Here is an 8,570-nt window from a genome sequence, read left to right as displayed (position 1 = left end):
AGGTCATTATCCCAGGTTCCTGGATCAAGCCCCGCATCAGGTTCTTTGCTCAGCAGGGAGCCTTCTCCTTCCTCTCTCTGCCTACTTGTCATCTCTCTCTCTCAAATAAATCAAATCAAATCAATAATAAATAAATAAAATAAATAAAAATTAAATTAAATTAAATTAAATTAATAGAATAAAATAAAATAAATATTTTTTTAAAAGGCCACATATGACAACCACACAGATTACGTCACATCCATAGTGAAAAGTTTTAGCTGTTTCTATTTCCTCTAAGATCACCTCAGTTAGGAACATTGCCTATCTTTCTTTGCCACGTTTGTTGAACACAATATTGAAAATCCAAGGCAGAACAATTATGCAAGAAGATAATCAGAAGGCATCAAAACTGGAAAAAAAGAAGTAAAATGGTCACTACTTGCAGATGATATAGAATATAAGGAAAACCTAAAAGAAGCCAGTGAAAAATTGTTCAAACTATGACTAAATTCAGTAAGGGGGCAGGATAAAATATCACTACCCCCAAATCTGCTGTGTTTCTATATGCTAATAACAAATCATCAGAAAATTAGGAAGATTTTCTAATCTAACCTGAAGTTACATGAAAAAGAATGAAACACCCAGGAATATATTTCCCCAAGAGGTAAAGTCTTGTATGATGAAAACGACAAGACGGGAAGGAAAGAAACTGAAGGCAACACACATAAACCAAGAGACACCGCATATTCATGGGTGAGAAAAATTAATAATGGTAAAATGTCCATACTTCTCTAAGCCATCTACAGTTTCATTGCAATTCCTGTCAAAATTCTAAGGACATTTTTCACAGAAAGAGAAGAAAGTTTCTAAAAATTTGTATGATGCCACAAAAGACTCTGAATACCAGAGCAATCTAGAGAAAGAAGAACCACACTAAAGGCATCGTGCTTGCTCATCTCAAACTAATGACAAAGCTAGAGTAATCTAACCAATCTAGCACTGTCATAACAACAGACACACACATCACCAGGAGACAGAAGAGAGCCCAGAAGTAAACACATACATCTATGGTCCGGGACCTTATGACAAAGGAGCTAAGAATAAGCAAGGGGGGAAAAGAGTCTCTTTCATCACTGGTGCTGGGAACACTGGAGAGCCACATGCAAAAGAACAAAACAGCAACATTCTCTTACAACATACACAAAAATTAACTCAAAATGGGTCAAACAATTGAATATAAGTCCTGGAACTATAAAAGCTGTAGCAGAAAACACAGGGTTTGGAAAGGCCCTTGATGAAACGTCTTGGTAGTGGTGCTTTTAAGCGGATACAAAAGTAAAAATAAACGAAGAAGCAAAGTGTGGGCCTACATCTAACTATACAACATCCAAACAACAAAGGAAACCATCAACAAAATAAAATGGTAACCTAAGGTAAAACATTTGTAAATTATATATCCAGTCAGGGGTTAATATTCAAAATATAAAGAACTCATGCAACTCAACAACAAAACAAAACAAAACACACAAAAGCACCAAAAAACCCCACAAGTTATCTAGTGTATCACCCCACAAGTTATCTAGTGTACTAGGAGAAGTTCCAAATAGACATTTTCCTAAAGAAGACATACAGATGTTCTACTTGAACATGAAAAGATGCTCATCATTAATCATCAGGGAAATGCAAATCAAACCAGAATGAGGCCCTCCTTCATACCTGTCAGAAGGGCCATTATCAAAAACAGGAGAAATAGCAAGTTTTGGTAAAGAAGTGGAATAGAGGTAAACTCTAGTCCATCACTACGGGGAGTATAAATGGGTGCGGCCATTATGGAAAACAGGATGGAAGTTCCTCAAAAAAAAAGAGAAATAGAGCAACCAAAGGAACAAGGAGTTCCCTTTCTGAGTATTTATCTGAAGGGAATGAAAACACTAATTCACAAAGGTATATTCACACCTGTGTATACTGCAGGATTATTTACAACAGTGAAAATAAAGAAACAACCTAAATGCCATCAGTGGATAAATGAATAAAGAAATTGTGGTTGATAAACACAGTGGAATTCTACTCAGCCATAATAAAGGATGAAATCTTTTGATTTACAACATCATTGCCCTTGAAAGCATTATGCTAAATAAAACAGGCCAGACAGAAAGACAAATACTAGAAATCACTTATATGTAGAACCTTAAAACAAAACCAAAACAAAAATTGAGCTCACAGACAGAACGGATGGGGTCTGGAAGAAGTTTGGGCTTGGAGCTGGGAGAAATGGGTGAAGTTGTCAAAAGGAAAAAAAGAAAACAAACCCAAATATAGCATCTTTTTTTTTCAATTAAGTAATCTGTACCCCCAACATGACTCAAGCTCATAACCTGGAGATCAAACGTCAACACTCCACTGACCCTGCCAGCCAGGGTCCTGGAATTGTCGCATCTTTCGATTCTCAGGGTATGGAGAAAGGGGGAACTAATTTAATTTATGGTATTTTGAGGGCTAGGTATTTTTTGGTAAGTGTACAAATGAAAGAACACATTCTTCAGGATCACACACTCAGGACTGTATCTAGTTCTAATATTTATCATGACACTGAGAAAGTAACTTGCCTTTTTAATTTAATTATTTATTTGAGAGACAGAGAAGGGGGGGACATAAGGAGGGGAAGGGACAGAGGGAGACAGAGAAGAAGACTCCACACTGAGCAGGGAGTCTAAACTGGGATTTGATCCCAGGAACCTGGGATTATGTCCTGAGCCAAAGGCAAGCTTCAACAACTGAACCACCCCAGTGTCCTTGCTTAACCTCTTTACTGCCCGTTTCCCCACCTCTGAGGATATTACGAATATTTGCTTTTAGAACAGCTTCTATTTTTAATTTAATAATAGTTTTTAGATTTGAATGAAATAGAGGTCACTTAGAATAATACGTATGAGAGTAGGCCCTCAAAAATGTTCTTAAAAATCTTATTCTGGGGGTATCTGGGTGGCACGGTCAGTTAAACAGCTGACTCTTGATTTGGGCTCAAATCAAGTTGCCAACTTCTGGGAGAGAGCCCCAAACCAGGCTCCACACTCAGCGGGGACACTGCTGGAGGATTCCCTCTCTCCCTCTGACCCTCCCCTCTCTAGCATATGCTTGTACATGCAATCTCTTTCTGTCTCTACAATAAATAAATATGTCTTAAAAAATCTAATCTTGAACATTTGGTGGTTGTATAATCATTTGCATTATTGGGCAGTATCTCCTAGTTTACAAAGCACTTTTATACATACTTTCTTAATGGAGACAGGATATGGTCCTGGGAGAAGAATTTATTGTATTTATTTATATAGGAAAATAAAGAAAACCAGACTTAGAGGAGGGCTGTGCTTTGCTCATGACTGCAGAGCTAAAAGATGATCTTCTGATTTTCAGTCCAATGGAGAAAGAAAAAAAAAAAATCCAGACACTGTAACAAGAGCCAGTGAAGGGCACTAGAAACTGATAATGGAATTAATGCAGTAAGATGATGCAATAATTATAAATATTTACCCACCCAGCAGTGGAGCAACTAAATATGGAGAGCATATATGAATAGACCTAAGAGAAGCAATCATCACTAATACCATAGGGAACTTTAATACCTCACTCTTCTCTCAATGATACACCATCCAGACAGAAGATCACAAAGGAAACATCAGCCTCAGACAACCCGTTACTTAGATGGACTTGACAGATACACACAGAACCCTCCATCCAAAAGCAGCACATGGAATTCACTTCTCTCAAGTGCACCTAGAACATTCTCCACCATAGGTCATATGTGAGGCCACAAGACATGTCAATAAACTCCAGAAGCCTAGGATTTCCCCAAATGATGAGTGAAACCAAATCGACCGTCTATTCCAAGCACAGTGGTATAGAACTAGAAATCAATTACAAGAAGGAAACTGGAAATTCATAGACACAGAGACTAAACAACATGCTACTGAACAACCAATTGAATTCATGGGCAAACTGAAATAGGAACACAGAAATACATTGATGCAAATGAAAAAATAACACAATCTAACAAAAGTTATGGAATGCAGTAAAACGGGTTCTAAAATGGGGCACCAGATTAGTCAGTGGAGCGCTTTGACTCTTGATCTTGCGGTTTGGGGTTTCAACCCCACACTGGGCATAGAGATCACTTTAATTTTTTGAAGATGTCATTTATTTATTTGACACAGAGGGAGAGAGAGAGACTGAGCAAAGTGGAAGGAGCAGCAGGCAGTAGAAGAGGGTGAAAGTGGCTCCCCAAGCTAACCAGAGAGCTGATGCAGTGCTCAGTTCTAGGACCCTAAATTCATGACCTGAGCCAAAGTCCAATGCCTAACAGATTGAGCCACACAGGTAACCCTTAGAGCTAACTTAAAAAAAAAGTGGTTCTAAGAAGGAAGTTTATAGTGATACAGGCCTAACTCAAGAAGCAAGAAACATCTCAAATAAACAACCTAACTTGATATACCTCGAGGAAACAGAAAAAGAACAAATGAAGTCCAAAGTTAGTAGAACAAAGGAAGGAACACATCGGAACTGAAATAAGTGAAATACAGACTAAAAAGACAACAGAAAGATTAAATAAATAAATAAATAAATAAATAAATAAATAAATAAATAAATGAAACAAGAACAGCAGATAAACAAAGAGCTGGTTTTTTGAAAAGAACAAAGCTGACAGAGTCTCAGCCAGACTCAAGCTAACAAAAAAGAAAGAAGACTCATCAACAGAAATGAAAGAGATGTTCCCTGATACCACGGATATGCAAAGGCTCATAAGAAAGTCCTATGAACAATCACATCCCAACAAGCTGGATAATCCAAAAGAAAAGGATACATTCCCAGAACCATACAACCTGCCAAGACTGAATCCCGAAGAAACAGAAATTCTGAACAGACCAATGCCCATTAGGGAGATTAAATAAGAAACCAAAAACTTCCAACAAGCAAAAGTCCAGGAACCCATGGTTTCACTGGTGAATTCTATGAATCATCCACAGGAAAAAAAAAAAATGAATACCGAACCTTCTCCAACTCTGCCAGAAAAACAAGAGGAAGGAATGCTCCCCACCTCATTTTATGAGGTTAGCATGGCCCTTATCGAAACCTCCCAATGTGCTCCAAGAAAATGTCAGACTAGTATGTGTCATAAACATAAACGTAAAAATTGTCCCACAAATCAAATTAATGTGCCGCATTCACAAAACGAAGTATCAGCATCATAGAACCATTTCAACATATGCAGAAAAAGCATTTGATAGCGCTGCTATCAAATCACTGCCCCCCCATTTGTGCTTCTGCTGCCTGGCTGGTCCCCACACACCATACCACGGCCACCCCACTGTGCCATCCCCCCACTGCCAACCTGCTGTGCCCCACACACCCGCCTCTGTCCCTTCCACCCCCCATTGCTGACAGGACGCTGCCACCAGTGCTGCCCCCCTCCACCCTGCTACTCCACAGCAGTGCCCCTTTGTCCCACAACAGCTAACCCTCGCCATAGCTGCCCTGCTGCCCTGTGTGTTGCAACAGATGCCCTGCTCTGTCACCCCCAGTGCCCCTACCAGTCCCTTGTGCAATCCCAGGACTCTGCCACCCTGCTGCGACACTCTCCAGTGCTTCTACTGGCCTGGTGCCTGTGTTTCCAACAACACCACCACTGCTAACGTGGTCACCCTGCTACTCCTTCCCATATCCACCGCCCCACCCTGCCCCCAAGCCATGCCATGCCACTGTCAGGCAGCTGCTGCCCCGCTGGTCCCTCCCAACTACATCCGGGCAAATCCCACCCCGCTTCGCCTCCACGTTTGCTGCCATCCAACTGCACTTCCTTAAGTCACTGCCTTTCTCAAGTCACTGCTGCCTCAGCCCCCCACTGTCATTTCTTCACTGCATACTGTCCCCTTGCTGCCGCAGCTGTGCAGGGCACCTGCCCTGCCCACACAGATATTAACCAGATGCTCTTGCCCTGCTGGTCCCAACAAACACCCCCGAAATGCTACCGCCTGTTGTGCCCCCATCCCTGCTCCAGTGCCTCCAGATTCCCTCCCCATTGACCTGCTGCTGCCGCCCCACTCGTCCCAGCTTTCTCCCAATGCTGCTCCTTCCTGGGTGCCCCCGCCTCGTGACCCTGCCGTCTGCAGCACACCCCTCATTCTGTCCACATTACCACCGCTGCTGTTGCTAAGCTTCTGCCCTGTGCCCCAGGCCACTGCTGACCTTCACTGTCCAGTCCCCACTGACATGCATTAAGGCCCTACCCCGCCCTTCATGTCCTTCCTGTGCAGTTGCTGTGCCACTGCCTCCCAGCTGGTTCTGTCCCCCACTTCTCCACACGCCACCATCCGCCTGCCACCCCACATGCACCTGTGCAGCCGTGCTGTCCCACCCCGCCCACCACTATGCTCATTACTGTCCTGCTGCCCCACCACATTGCTGCCACCATCCCTCTATGCTCTCCCCGCACCTCTACCCTGCCGGGTGCCCCACACCCCCACTACCAATCCCCTGCCCTCACTGTCATTGCCCCCTTACCACCACCCTGCTTCTGATCTGCTGCCGCCCTGTCTCTCAGTCTTGCCCTATGTCCTGCTACCGCCCTGTCTCCCGTTGCTGCTGGTCTTCATAGTCCAGCCCTATGCAGCCCTGCCCTGTTGACTTGCATGCCTGTCCCACCTGCCACGCTGCCCCCATGCTGTTCCAGCCAACCCTCCCCGCAGCTACCATTTAGTGCTACCCCTGTCCCCCACTCCAGAGCCTTCCTGATTCCCTACTCCTGTTGCCACGCTGCTGCCACCCCACGAGTCCTACTCCACGTTTCACGCACTGGCACCACCAGGCTTCCCCCACAACATGAGCCGCTCCCAACATGCTGCACCGCTGTTCACAGTGCCGCACTTACAACCACCATTGCCTCTCTGCTGCTATCCTGGGTCCCCGGTTCTTCTGCTATCAGTGGTGCCGCCCTGTAGACATGCACCAAGCCCAGAAAAGCCAGGCCCTTGCTTCGCTGCCTGACCCACCACACCATGATATTGGTGTCCCGCTTATACCCAGCTAGTCCTGCCCAGGCCCAAGTGACTGTACCGCCTAGCTACTCCCCTCCCCCCACTCCAATGCCTCCTGTCTGCCAAGCATGTGGCTGCCCAGCACGTCCACCACATGCTGCACTGGTACCAGCTTGCTGCCCCCCCCAAATGCACCCCTGCCAACCTGCTGTGCCCCCCAGGTCCCCTTAATGCTGCGCCACCTGTCCTGTGCCCACGGTCTCTGCTGTGCTTCACTGCCCCACATTGTTGGCATGCACTATGAGCAGGCCCAGTAAGCCAGCCAAGCTGTCAATGTGCAGCTGCCTCCGGGCTGGTCCCACACTCCCTACCCTGCCCTGCCGCCTATATTCCATCCCCCCAACAGGTGCCACACAGCTGCCCCACTCGGGTGTCACGCAGCTTCCCCTTACCTCAAGAAGCGTCCCCTCCCTGTACCAGTGCTGCCTGGTGACACCCCCAGTCCCTCCGTGCTGGCCCCACCAGTTAGAACAGACAGGACGCTTTCTGCCACCTCCTCGCCCCCATGGAGCTTGGCAGCCTTGCCTGCCACACCATGACACTGACGCCCCGCTGATGCCAGGCTGGTCCCTCCCCTCCACCCACCATAACTGAGTACCTGTTTCCCCCTCCAATGCTCCACTGCCTCACTGCGGCCACGCGCATTACTGCTTCGCACGCCCGACCCCCTGCCCCCCTCACGCTGGCACCATCTTTCTGCCCCCCACATGTACCCTTGCCATTCTGCTGTACCCGCCCACACAACCCTCTTAACCACTGCTGCCGCAACTCCACTGTTGCCGTGTCCCAGCCTCTACTGTGCTTAGGTGCCCCACCACTTTGACCTAAACAAAGGGCCCACCCCCACGCCTGCCCCACTGATGCTACCCGTCCCCCTGATATGTATGAAGAACCCGCACACCCTGCCCTCCTAACTACTCTTACCCTGAACCCATTGACGTGGGCCCGCCAACCACTCTGTCCTCACATTTGCTGCCCCACCTCCTTGACCTGCACGATGGCCTCGCCCACCACACCCACCTCGCCGCTAATGCCCCACCTCCTTGAAGTGCACAATGCGCCCGCCCACCATGCCATCCTAACTGCTGCTGCACTGCTGCCTGGGGCTGCTCCCACCCTCTCACTGCCTCTTCGGCTGCCTAGATTCCACCCATGCTCCACAGGTGCCACACAGTTCCCACTGCTCTCAGGACCACAACTGCCTGCCCCCATCCCTGCTTCTGGTGACCCCTGCTCCCTCCCCTGTGATCCCGTCCCCCTTCCTCAGTGTTGTCTGCTGGCTGCCAACTCTTCTGGCCTATGCAGCCCCGCCAACCGTGCCATGACCTTGACTTCCCGCTGATGCCCGGCTGTTCCGCCTCCCCCAACACGCCACGACTGCCTAACGGCTTCCCCCTCCCCCTGCTCCATTGCCTCCCCGCTGCCAGGTGCATTACCACGTTACTTCCACACTGAATATCTGCCGCCCTCCCCATGCAGCTCACATTGCTACCGCCACAT

The sequence above is a fragment of the Neovison vison genome, chromosome 7 (genome assembly GCF_020171115.1).
Source record: "Neovison vison isolate M4711 chromosome 7, ASM_NN_V1, whole genome shotgun sequence".
NCBI lineage: Eukaryota > Metazoa > Chordata > Mammalia > Carnivora > Mustelidae > Neogale > Neogale vison.
The sequence above is the reverse complement of the archived record's forward strand: the minus strand, read 5'-3'. Positions refer to the sequence as shown.